The sequence below is a fragment of the Anas platyrhynchos genome, chromosome 1 (genome assembly GCF_047663525.1).
Source record: "Anas platyrhynchos isolate ZD024472 breed Pekin duck chromosome 1, IASCAAS_PekinDuck_T2T, whole genome shotgun sequence".
Taxonomy (NCBI): domain Eukaryota; kingdom Metazoa; phylum Chordata; class Aves; order Anseriformes; family Anatidae; genus Anas; species Anas platyrhynchos.
The window spans coordinates 113,106,684-113,120,000 of record NC_092587.1 but is presented as its reverse complement, the minus strand read 5'-3'; the positions used below and the strand labels follow the sequence as shown (position 1 = coordinate 113,120,000).

General features: G+C 36.7%; 1 protein-coding gene across 9 annotated transcripts in view; it reads left to right on the top strand.

Annotated features, from left to right (window-relative positions):
- ERG (ETS transcription factor ERG) overlaps nt 1–13,317 on the top strand; it is a 148,761-nt gene that overhangs the window by 99,151 nt on the left and 36,293 nt on the right. The window lies entirely within an intron of this gene.

Here is a 13,317-nt window from a genome sequence, read left to right as displayed (position 1 = left end):
GAAGCAGAATTAGTTTCCATTGAGTGATTTTAAATAAATTTTTATTTGATATAGGTAATGTTGGAAATCCTCAGCAATCAGTTTATATTCAGCTAGCTGCAGAATTATGGTCTGGAGAAATTCATGCTTTGGACAGATGTGTAGTTCAAGCCTGGATAACTAAGGCTAGGTACCTACATGTATGTGAGCATCATAATTAATAAGTTCACTTGCAAATGTACCAAACACCTACAACTACAAAAGCCTCATTAGCTGGATATGTTCAAGTGAATTGAATGATATATTAAAAAGAATTTTCTTTGGTCAAAATCCAGTCTTCAGTCTGTCAGGATCTCATAAGGAAAACAAAGCATAAAAAGCCCACCTTCCTGCTCTCATGCCAAGTGTTCTTATCAATTTACTGCTGTTTCAGCTTACCTCAGCTGTTGGCATCTGCTAATATTATCAAAAGCCAAGCCCCAACATTGCAGAAGAGCAGGAAGGTTCTGTATATGATGAGTGAGAGCTCTCCTCCCATCAGTGGAATATGTTGCATTAGGGAATTTTCCCAGCAGGATCATGGAGGGACATTGCATGGACATCTATAGCTGGAAGGGTTTGGGCTGAAAGGGGAATACAGGGGATTGCTGTTGGTACTGCACATTACATTCAGTCTGTCATGTTCTCCCCATCATGAGGTTCAGGGATTGTCCTAGGCAGCTCAAGGGCATCAAAATGTGTAGGGATCAGTCCTGTTTCCCCCTTGCCACCTTGAAGTTGACAAAGAGAGGGAGACAAGCAGAGTGAGTGAAAGCAACTGCAGAAGGAGACAGGGCAGAGATGAGTCACATTTATGGTTTCAGCTGGGTTTGCTCCAGTTTGTGCTGAAGTGCTCTTTGCTCTGCCTTCCCACTTTCTCAGTCTTTTCTCCTCACTGCCACTTCATTTTTTGCTAGTCTTGCATAGTATTTATTTATTTTTTTTTTATCTTCTGCATAGTTCATTCAAATTGAAGAATAATCCTTGGCACAGCCATGACAATCACATTGGTCACACTATGCAATTAACTTGTGCTTTGTATCCATTTCCCTCGGCTTGTGTCATTCCTGTGTTAGTTGCAAGCATTTTATGATGAGGTCTGCTTTGCCCTAGTGCAGTACCCAAGATAGCAGAGTCTGGGGTTGCATCTAGCACTGCATAACATTCACAGTTAGTAAATACTATTGAGGCAGTTGAAATACCCTTTTTGCTGCAGTGCCATGGAGTCCACAGTAGGAAATCAGCACATCATGGCATATATTTTGGCCTGTATTTCCTTTGTGGAGTACTTCTTCCATGGTAATGACAGGTCTTGGTGATATGAGGTAGAGTTTTGGACTGTAGGTGATTGGAAGCTCTATGTTTTTGCATCTTTTATCAACAGAAGGAACAAGGAAACCACGTTTTTTCCCTGCAAAAGCAGTGTATCCCTACCCAAAGATTTGAAAGCCAGTCAGATTCATGATTTGGGAAAATGTGATCCAGTTGTGCTGTTGTTTCTACAAATGTTTCTTTCTTGCATAATCATCATGGACAGCAAGACTAAAACAGTTTGTTCCTTACTTATTTTTATTCTTTCTTTCTGCTTTTATATCCTTGACAACCCAAATACGGAAACAAGATTTAAAAATGGTACAGTGACATTTATCACTGACTTTTATCATATGTGTCTCAACAAGTGATATGTATTGTACCTGTGGGAGTTTAGTGTATGGTTTTTCTTGGTTTACTGAATACCAGGAACTTTGAAGATTGCTCAGGTCAGCCAGGAAATAAATCAACAAGATCCTCTGGTTTTCCCTTCTTATAGAACAACATGTATCATTTTGCTTTATTTAGTCCATACTTTCTTTTTTATTAGATTGCAGCGAAACATAAATGGTGTCTGTTTACATTCCTTACTGATTCAGCTTGAAATTATGACCAAGTATGGCTTGAGTAGTCTATAAAAAGATATGGTAGTTTCTGGCTGTCAGACATATAAAGGTGTTCCTGGAAGCTCAAAACTCAGAGTGCAAATCAGTTAGCCTTCTGGATGATTTTGAAACCTCAAATCCTTTGAAATAGTTGGCAACCTGCCTGTTGCATATTTACAGTTACACAACTCTTCCTCTCTGAGACTTTTAAAAGTTCCTCCTTCCTTTTTTCTTTAAGTCCCTTGGCAGCATCAAAACAGCTTCTCTCTCTCTCTATCCCCCCCCCTCTCCAGCCCTTCCCCCTTCAGCTCTCACTCTCCTTGGTATGGCACATTGTTCTGTGGAAATGGGTTGTTTTGAGTTCACACTTTGTTTTCCTGATGTTTTTCTGGGAAGCTGGACATGGCACAAAAAATATGGAAGCAGCTTGTAGGAAATGGGTTTGTTTGGGGAAACAATAAAAGAGAAACAGCCTGCATACCTCTCCTGTATGTACATTTGAAGGCATAGCATACAGTATATAAAGATATTCTGGGGGCCATTTTTCAGTACAGTCCAAAGAAAAGTAAATCCAAATCTTTTATTTTAACATATCTTAAGCCTTCATCCAATCAACTTAATTTCTTATAGTATAAACTGTCAATCACCTGATCTTATTAGCAAGATATGGGGAAAAGCGTCTTGATTTTTTTTTTTTTTTTTTCTGGTGTAGTAAATGCAAATTTCAGTGTTCTGGTCTTGAGATTGTCTTCACTTCAGTTGACTTCCTTAGTTCTGTTCTTATCACTGGCAGCAGGAAGATTTTTTGGTTCTCCTGGAGCTGATGTTGGTGTCACAGAAAACTGAGATGTGAGTCAATATTAGAATCACAGGGAATGTCTTTAGCAAGAATGATAATGATGGTAATCACTAGCTTAGAAGAGATACTGCTACAAGGAATTTTTTTTGTTGCCAACTCAAAAATATTGCTACACACAGTTTCCTTTTCATCTTCACACGTACAATTAAACATAACTGGATTCAGCAAAAAACATGGTCACAGAGCCATGACTGATGCAGTGAAGGTAGAGGTTGACTGTATGCGGTAAATCTCCTAAAAAATGTAAATGAACAAAAAAAAAATGTTTAAAATTTATAATTTTGAATTGGTGTTATTTTTTAGAATGACATTGCTTAACATCTGTAATGAGTTCAATTAAAAAGTAAAACCAAAGGTGCCATTGGGATTAATTTTAATTAATTAATTTCTTTATTTAGTGACACAGCATTTTTTTTTTCTTGGTGTGTATGGGAGGATTTCTTATTTTTGCTTGTTTGATTGTCTGTTTGTTTGTTTAGTCTGGCAACAAGCAAAGACTATTCATCTCAACTTTGTCATCAATGTCAAACAACATTTTTCTTCTGATCCATTCCAACTAGAGTATATCAAAAAACATGCCAGTCTATTTGATTGATCTCATAGTTAATTCTCAAGCTAAAATGATGATTTCCTTACTTTACACTGGTCCAAGAGAGCAGGTTGAACAGGCTTAAAGCTAAGCACATGCTTAAGTTTGTTATTATTTAACTAAGTACTTTTCTGTCTTAATCTTTACAAATGTGGAAATGTCTTAATGCTATGACGTCCAAACCTATATTAATTTCATTAGTCATGTTATGTAGCAAATGACTAAAATAGCATGTGCTGAATTATGAATCAAGATATTCATGATAAACAATTATAGGAAAGTATGTTAGGCTATACACTATAAAGGTTATCGTGACAGGAAGTCATATTTTATATACATAGTATACTTGGAAAGTTAATTCTGAATTCAGAAAGATTACTCATCTAAGCAATATTCCATATGCTTGTAAAATGGGGAATACCATGTATACATGTATATATTCATTGCATGCATGAATCCAGAATAAAAGGTGGCTGTGGAAAAGGAAGGGAAACTAATGTAAACAAAGGACTTCTCTGTTACAATGTTGTGCAAAAATTGAGAGAGCTCTTGATGTAGTGATTTTTATTTATTTTATGTTATTTTTTTAAAGCAATAGCAATTTGCATTTTAATTCCAATTATCTAATGGAGAAAATTCAGTCAAAAATATGAAGATAAATACATTTGGAAGTAAATAAAAACATTCTTATAAATAAAGATTGCTTAAACAGTGTTTGCTTGAAAAAGTTATAAAGCAGGGAGATTAATAAATGTAGAATGTGATAAATGTTGTTTAAATAAGAATGTGGGAATTTAAAATATATATGAAGGGGAACACATGTGAGTATCAAAAACCTTTGCATCCTGATGTAGCAGGTTCCCTGAGGGGGAAGCTGAGCTGCAGGAAGGCGGCCCTACAGATACTGATGAATGGTTCCTCTTTCCCCTCTCCAGGCTATTCCCTCTTTATTTCTCTGCTTTTTTTTTTTTTTTTTTTTTTTTTTTTTAACCTTACTGTTTAATTCTTTCATCAATACCTTGGTTGTAAAGGTTTCTTCATTCCTTCATATATATTTCTCATCAATTTGCTGTTGAGTTAGTCTAAGACTTATAGTACACATTGGAGAAAACTATTTTAAAGACTGAATTATTTTTACTTTAAAATTTTTGTTCTGAGATTAATGATGGGATTGTTAAAAAATTTCCTTACATATACTTGTGTGTACATATATAATGGACATATATAATTATATACACAAATATATATATGGTGCATCAACCCACCACAGTTAACAAATATGAAACTTAGTATAAAGGCAATATATAATCTTGTAATTTAGGGTAAGCAATAGGAAAAATAGCTGAAAATGTTACCATCTTGTAGAAATCTTTTGAATAATGCAGAAAAGATTGTGTGGCATTATTATGCTAAGATTTTTTTCAGTAAAGTTGTCAAAAACAAAGTACTGGGCCAGTTATGTATTCAAGCAAAACCTTTAGTTCTATACAGATGACTGAATCTGATAAACACAGTAGTTCTTAAAGACTCTGCATTCAAATGCAGGGGCTATCTGTGACGCCAAAGATGCTAATGGGAAACACAGAAAGGATAGGACAGGACAGCATGTCTGGAATGGGATCTTATTTTGGGCAGCTGTTTTGGCCCCAGGACTCTTCCTCTATATCATTCCAGTCAATTAGCAAAAGTTCATAGCAGGTGTGGCATGAAACCTCAGTTCACTTCCAATTGGGCTGTGGGCCATTTTACAAATCTGCCACCTGTTTTGCCAAACAAATAATTGCTGAAAGAAAACCAAAACAGATGTGTATGATTTTTTATTTTTTATTTTTTTTTATAACAAAGTAGAAGGTTGCCTGCTCATTCAGATTGAGAAGGTCTCAAACCAGAAAAGCAGGGTAGAGGCAACAGGCTAGCCCTGTACGAAGGCAGAAATGGAATTTTATATCCAAGTTTTCCAAAATTTATTGCCATTTTGGAACCCTAGAAGTTAACAAACAAGATTAAAGGAGGAAAAAACCTCAGGTTTTCAGAATTCATAATTGACAATACTATCAAGATGAAAAGAAAGAAAAGTCTATTGTATTGACTGAAAAAATAGTCATTGAAACTTCAGTGTAACAGCTCTGTGCCTGGCTGGAAGTGCTAAAATAAGCATACAAAGCTACAGTTTCTTTAAAAATGTGTATACAATATACAATCTGCAGGATACAATTGTATTGTTTTTAGCACTGATGAATTAAGGTTGACATAATCATTGAGGAATACATATTCTGAGCCCAGCTGATCATTGTGCTGCTTGAGTGCTGCTGTGCTTTAAGGTCTGTGGGCTGTGCTGGAGCAGGTTCTTCAGTAGACCCGGCCTCTCCAAGTAACCATGATGGTGCCTAGACAGTGTACAGGCCACTGGTGAAAGAACACTTGTCTTTTTCTCTGAAATATGTCAAATCTGAAGTGTCAATCCATTTGGGCTGAAAGTTATATTTGGACTCTGACCACTATTCAGCACTTGCATGGACAATGTGTTTGTCCTCATTACATCAGAGCCATGAATGTCCAACTACCTAAGAGATCTCACAATGTTAACATGAGCCCAAGCACATGCAGGCTGCAGCCCCAGGTGCCTGAATAGCAAAGCTACCAGTGTAGTAAATAAGTAGTAAGTAGTTTAAGTAGTTTAACGGATCCTATTCAGGCAGAAGGAAAAAAGGAATGGGGCTCATAGCTGTATGGCATCAGATTGCTTTATTACCTAGGCTTTTTGATACAGTTTTTTGAATTTTGAGGTCAGCTTTCATTCTAAATGAAAGTGCCTGGTGCGGTTCTTTGTTGTTAGCACTGCTGTTGCATGGGCTTCAAGACATGCCACTTCAAGACTTACCCTTCAGAGGCATTGTTTTGAAGTCACTCGGGCATTGCATGTGCACTGAACCAGTTGCAGGATGAAGGCTTTCATCATAGCATTTGAATAAGCCAACTGCACTGTTTTGATGATATCTAGGGCATGTGACGTATATGAAATAGTTCCCTATTTCCATTTATTTACTATTTTAGAGAGGTTAAACTATGCATTTGCTCTTTACTATGAGATAAAGATGGCAGGTGGAATAATTGATTGTGAAATGGCAATCCTTTCAATCTGACATATACTTTCTGATCACTGAAGGTTAATGGTTCATCTACTTTACTTGGTGTGATAATCCTTCTGTGTGGGGTGCAGGGTAGTCCCAAATATGGCACTGAACTTGGCACGAAGGAGATATGTTTTCTAACGAAAGACCCATTTTTGTCATTTTTACCAAAATTTCCCCATCTGCAACAGTGGAGCAGTAATTTTTCCTTATTTTATGAAGAACTTGAGGACCTGGAGGTGAATGCTTGGTGCTACAAATATTGCCCTATGATGAAAGGAAGTGACAAAAATAGCTTGGGTAAAAATAGGGTTGACTGACCTTTCAGAAATGACAGGGTATATATTAAATACAGTGATAAAGCACTGCACTCTGCATTTGAATTTATAATGTCTCAGAATTTGTTCATTACAAGACAGAAAGGTAAATCTTTGGGCTTAGCCATGAGGGCTCCATTCACATTATTAGTTCTAGTGAAGTCAGGAGAATGATTTACACAAAGAGGGCTGCAGGATTGCTCTTTACACATCTGTGATTGTTTCCCAGAAATAAATCTAGCCTGTAGTTTCATAACATCATTTTGATAGATGCTTGATTATTCTTTTTTTCAAATGGGACCACAGCAGTGGTTTTCCTTTGCTTCCAAACATCCTTTGTATTTGTCTCAGCAAGAGGTGAAGATACCAAATTAGTGGTAGCACCCTGTCTGTGTTTGGATTACCCCAGACTATCCAAGTGTTCATTGCAAATAGGTGGAGGATGTTAGCTGAGCTAGCAATAAGATTCTCATGGGTGGAGGTGAGGACAACATCTGTCTTTCCTATCTTGTACTTGCCAAGGCTTTTTGTTGTTCCTGAACTCTCTCATGAATATAATATGTGGATTTTTGTGTGATCTAATGAATCCAAGACTTAGAGATTTAGAAGGAAAACATTTTCCAGATGTGTGCTGCAATTCCTGACTCAGGTGACTGCATTTTAAGTAGTAACCTTTTCCAGTATGTTCCACACACCATATTGAATGTCTCTGAAAACCTCTTCTTTTGCAAATATTCAGAATAGAGATGTAAGAGCATCATGATTAATAAGCTATAGCAAGGCTAAAGCATCAACCACAACCACTTGTCTTTTGTTTCACTGATTATTGCTTGGTGCAGTGAATCCAAGGCTCAAAGACTTGGCCTTAAAGCAGAGCTGCAAATTTAGGCTAGGAGCCCTTTAGTGGTTCAGCCACAGCTTGCTTTATTGTACAGCAATGCCTGCTTCAGTCGTGAGCAGAGTGGAGTTTCAGGCTGGAAGACTGCCCATTGCTCTGTGAGGTTCTGGTGTCCGGCCTCTCATGTGCTGTCTTTTCCAGCATGGAAATGACATTCCTGGCCTGTTTGAAATTAGCCTTTCACTCCAGATAAACTGCATCAAAAGAGCATCAGAAAGTGTAGTTTGGGGAAGAATAGAAAAGTAGCAAACGAGAGTGAGTCTGGAGTGGATATACCAAGGTGTATACTGTGTACTTTCTTGGACACTTTCATCTGTTCCTTCTTTCAGTTGCAATTTTTTACAGTTAAATTGTATGTAATTTCAATAACAAATGCTATCAAGTTGCAAGGGATACAGTGTACAACCAAGCATGGAAACACTAAATAGAGCTAACTGCATGGCCTCAATCAGAACAGTCTTACCTCAGAAAAGACAGTTCCTCTCCAAATGCAATGTTTATCAGGAACTTGATGGAAAATTTCTGGGAAAGTGGTGAAACTAATAATTTCAATAACATTGATAAATTCTTTTCTGATAAATAATTTTATAAACTTACATTCCAATAAGTTCATTCAAGTGTACAATTATTATATGAATATAATCCATCAAAAGTGTTTTAGAATAGAATGTTTTAACACCTGCAAAACACACATCCCCACTTTAGAATCCACCCTTCTAATAAATGTTTAGTGAAAGTTTTCATATATTAGCTTTTTTATCTAATTTAAAATGAAAATAAGAATTGACTTTTCTGGCCAACTGTAGATATCCAACAAGCACTAGGAAACAGCCTGTGTCTGAATGAATTGTAGCTGTGTTTACACATGCATTATTATGAAATCAGATTAAAAAAGAAATGAAAGTTGTTTACATTAATTAGGAGAAATATCATAAAATCGGTATAAAAAAAAAAAAAGAGAGATTATATACATGCATAGCCATATGGCAAAGCTAATTAAAAGTTTTTTATTGCAGTGTCTCTGCATGTGTCTCACAGTTAGGGGTAACAGTTTTATTTTGAAGCATGGGAGTGATGACTGTACAAGCAAGAAATGCTTTTTGCTGTCTGAAGCATCTCTCAATGTACAAAATGGGTTGTTGCTATATTTGTGACTCCTTATGCATCCTTCTCTTCACATGTACTTCTGGCCCATGGTCCCACTGTTTTGTAGCCAATGTTCTTGATCATACTGGTGTGCTATTGTCTGCTATAATTTTAACATTGCTGAGTAGTAAATTCTTGATTTTCCGCATTCTTGAGGCATTTTTTGACCACCAAGACACTTCATACATTTTTCAATAGAGAATAAGGGTAATGAAAATCTACTAAACCTTTTCTGTTACAGGGAATAAGCAATAAGCAATGGAAACATTCAAAGATATTAAAAAAAAAAAAAAAGAGTTGAATATTCTTAGATATACATACATACACAAGTGTGTATAGATATACACACACTATACACACACATACAGTGAGTGTACTACCTGAACTTGTGATTGAAATTTATTGCCATAGAAATAAATGAAAATGCTAATATCTAAAGTAGAGGTTGGCTTGATGGCATGCAGGGAGAGTACACAAATGTATTTCATGCACAAGCAAGCACGTTTCCTAATTAGAATTAACTTAAGAAAAAGCATCACCAGGTTAGGCCCAAACATTCTTTTTAAAATCCTACTGAAGTATTTTTTCCACAACAAACCCTCATAACAAACAAATTATGTTAGACAACTGCACACCTCATTATCTCCTTTAATCATTCCTTAATGTTGATCAAACTCAAGAAAAAAAAAGTCTTTGTCCTTAGTTCCTGACATTGCATATAAAGGACAATCAAGCTTGCATATACTTCTCATGATGGGAACTACTTCAATCACATTTCCTGTAACTTCATGTTTCTGGGCCAAGTAATCTTGTATTTGATTAAGTAAACACCTTTGTCCTAATGACTTCATGCCTACTTTAAAGGCGTTGCTCTACCTATTGTTCTACAAATTTGTCAGTCTGTTAGTCTATTTTTTTTAAACTTATCAGTGAAGTATAAGTCAAAACTAAATAGAGAAAGACATTTTGTTCTTTTATCATTTGTACAGAAAGTTCAGCTGAGAAGGTTTTTCATAATACAGGGGATAAAAAATAGAAAAATCTTAATGAAGGAACTTATTTTCATGTTTTGCTTGTGACACTATGAAAACAAGTTTGTGGAGAAAGAAAGAAAATCCGCGTCCAGTATTGACCTCATATAATATTAGTGGTTCTACTTCACAGATGTGCATGAAAACCCTTCCCACCTGTCACTGCAAGCATTCCGTGTAGGTTTCTTCATATCACATTACCCCAGATGCTGATTACTAGAAATTAAAGGCTTATTTCTGAGGTGTCATGAGAATATGCTATTGTCATGAGAAATCCAGAATGATGACCCATTCAATACTAACATTATTCCCCCAAAGGTGTAGAACTTTGCAAGATGGAAAAGAGCCTTGTTATGCAACTATTTTGTAATATTTATTAATGTTTACTTTGCTTTATCCCACTTACTGCTTGATGTTGCCAAACTGCTTCAGTAATAGCATTAATATGGATGAGAAAAAAAGATTAACATGTAAATGAGTAATGAAGAGCATTTACTAGAAATAGAACTGGCATCCATATGTAAAAATCCCTTGCCAAATATTGTCAGTATTAATGTCTTTGTCTATGTTTATAAGTGGCCAGACCATGCAGCTATTTTTCATGATGGTTAATGCACAAATTGATTTGGTCCAAGAGATAGCATTTAGAATTACAGCAGAAAGTACATTTTTAAGTTCCTCTATTTAAGAAAGAAAGACCCATTCTGCCTTCTGTCAGCTATTTGGTACAGCTGTTAGAGCTTTCCTTCTACAGCTTATGTAGGGTTAAGACTTGAAGGCTTTAATCAGTAATGAGAAATCAAGGATGGACAAGATGAAACGATGCATACAAGAAGCAGCTGGAGGACATGTGCTGTTTTTTTGGAATACAAAATTATGTCAGTTATCAGGCATTCTTGTGTAGCTGAGAAATGTTTCAAATTTCTTGATGCTATTTCTATGCTTTCCCACAGTACATGTTTCACAAGAGGTTATATCAGGTTGCACTAGCCTCTCATTGTTCAGCATCACTGTGTCTTGCAAGATCGGTGGATTCAGAAATACCCAGGACAGAAATCCTCAATTTTTAAGATCACTAAGACAAAAATTCAGCAGTTATCATTTCTCAACACACAGCTCCATCCCATGTGTTGCAGACAACTTCTCCTTGTGCGTAATGATATGCTAGGACCACATATATCATCACCTTGTAGTGCTTCCTGGTAAATTGAATTCAATGGGCCTGGCTGCATTTGCAAGAGAAGACATTAGGTATGACTTTCTGTACCCCAGCTGACAGGAGGAGCAGTAAAACAGATGCTAAACATAGTTTCCACGTTTCCCACATGCAACCTCAACCTCACTTAATGTATGAGATGAGAGAAAAGATAGTTAAGGAGGAAGTAAGGCTAATTCTAGTTTAGACTATGCTCTCTAGTTATGCTGACTCCTCAAAATTATGCAAAAGCTTACTTAGCTGATCAGTTCAGCTTGTGTAATGTACACAAGGGAGGGATGACACATGTCCGAGTGTCCTTCAAGACAGGCCAGCAAAGATCAATGAGGACTTGGAGTAAAACATCAGAGACCCTCACTATCATAAAGTACACAATAATAAGACTTCTAGACAAGGACAAGCCCAATGGTACCAAAAGTTGGCAGAAACCCAGTTATTCCTACAGAGACTTTACAGAGCTGTCAGCATGCACTAACTGATGGCTAACAGGATGGATTTCAGATTATTAAATCAGAACAAAACTAGCTAGCAAATTGCAATTTTATTGTCTGAGAATAATAAGACATTTTTTTTTCCTGAAATACAAGGTCTAAATCCTTCTCCTGGCTTCATTTATGTCTGCCTTGTTTTTGCTGTAGCCTTTTAGATATTTGCATAACCCTTATTAATTGGGTTCATATTTCTGGTGTTCACTGTCCAGCCTCAGGAAGTTAAAACGTCTACTTTCCCTCTTTGTGCAACATAATGTGCATCCATAGTACAGAAAATATTTCTTGTCATTAGTGATACCAACAAAGAGAAACACCATATTTTTTGGTTTGCATTCATGATCATATTAAATATTCTTATATTACTTTATATTAGGTTGAGTCAAGTTTAATAGAAACAAGAATAAAATTGTTTTGCTTCTCTTGTGTGTGGGAGGATAAGAAATACATTCATTATGTAGCATTTAATGCCTGTTTTGAAAACATTTTTACAGAGTGAAAGATTTTTGCAGAGTGAAATAATATTCTTCCTGTTGTATTTGCAATCTTATTCCTGCTTTCCTCCGTATATTTCACACTTACATGTACTTACTGTGGCTAACTTTTCCAAAATTATCAATTCATTACATATTTTTTGGTTCATTTATTAGCTTTTCATTGGGACAGAAAAGAGGGAACTATGCAGTAATTAGTCTTAGGTGGAGGTAATGTTGTGATCACTTGGCCAGACTATATGTGTGTGTATATACAATATGATAGAAGAGTAAATATATATGTATATCTTTGTGAAAAAACTCACACAGACTGTTGAGAAAGATTTTTTTCCCTTCAACATAACATTTTCTCTAGCTTGTGTGATGCAATCCCTGATACTTTAACATTCAAGTGCATTAAGTCCTACTGCTATTGTTCATCACAGTGTAGCCAGGTGAGCAAACTTTGAGGTGCAAGGGACCAGCAGCCATCTCACCTCCCACCTCTTTGAAATGCAGGAGCTTTCTGCAGGCTTTCCCAGGAATGTCTCATTAGAAATCTTCAGACCACCAACAGTAGCGGTTTTTAGCATTACTGTGCAAGTAAAAGGCATCCCCATCAGGGATGCAGGACAAAAAGATGAGATGTTATTGTGGCACCTATTCTGCCTTACAGATGCCCTTTCACACTACCACCAGAGACAACAGTCTGGGAACTGGGCACAGGCTATGGAAGGAATGTGCGGGGCAGGTGTAATAATCAGGGAGTTAAAACTAAAGGTGACAGGTTGGTGGTGACCTCTGTGCTCAAACTACATCTGAATAATAGCAATGATATGGTGCAGATCTCTCTCTTATCTCTGCCTGTTGGCCTGTGGGAGGAAGACGGAGCTGTTTAGTGCTAGTGATTGAATCACCAGTCTTGTGGCACTTGAAGGGATGCTTGAGATCCTGCTCCTAAAATCAAGAGATCAGAGGATAATCTCAGTCTCCACGAGAAATAATAAAAAGAAAGTGATGTTCCAGCCCTTGCAACTGCAGATAAAACTGAATATTGATGGAGTGCGTTCTGAGGACTCACAAAGCAGGCAAATAAAAGGAATAATAAATGTACGCTCCCTCTTAAAACAAAGAAATGTTACTGCTGATTTTTAGGACACCACGTGGCTTCTGCCACTCATGCAAAGTCCTCTTGCAGCATCTGGGGACACCTGAGCATGTCAGCAGAAGGACCC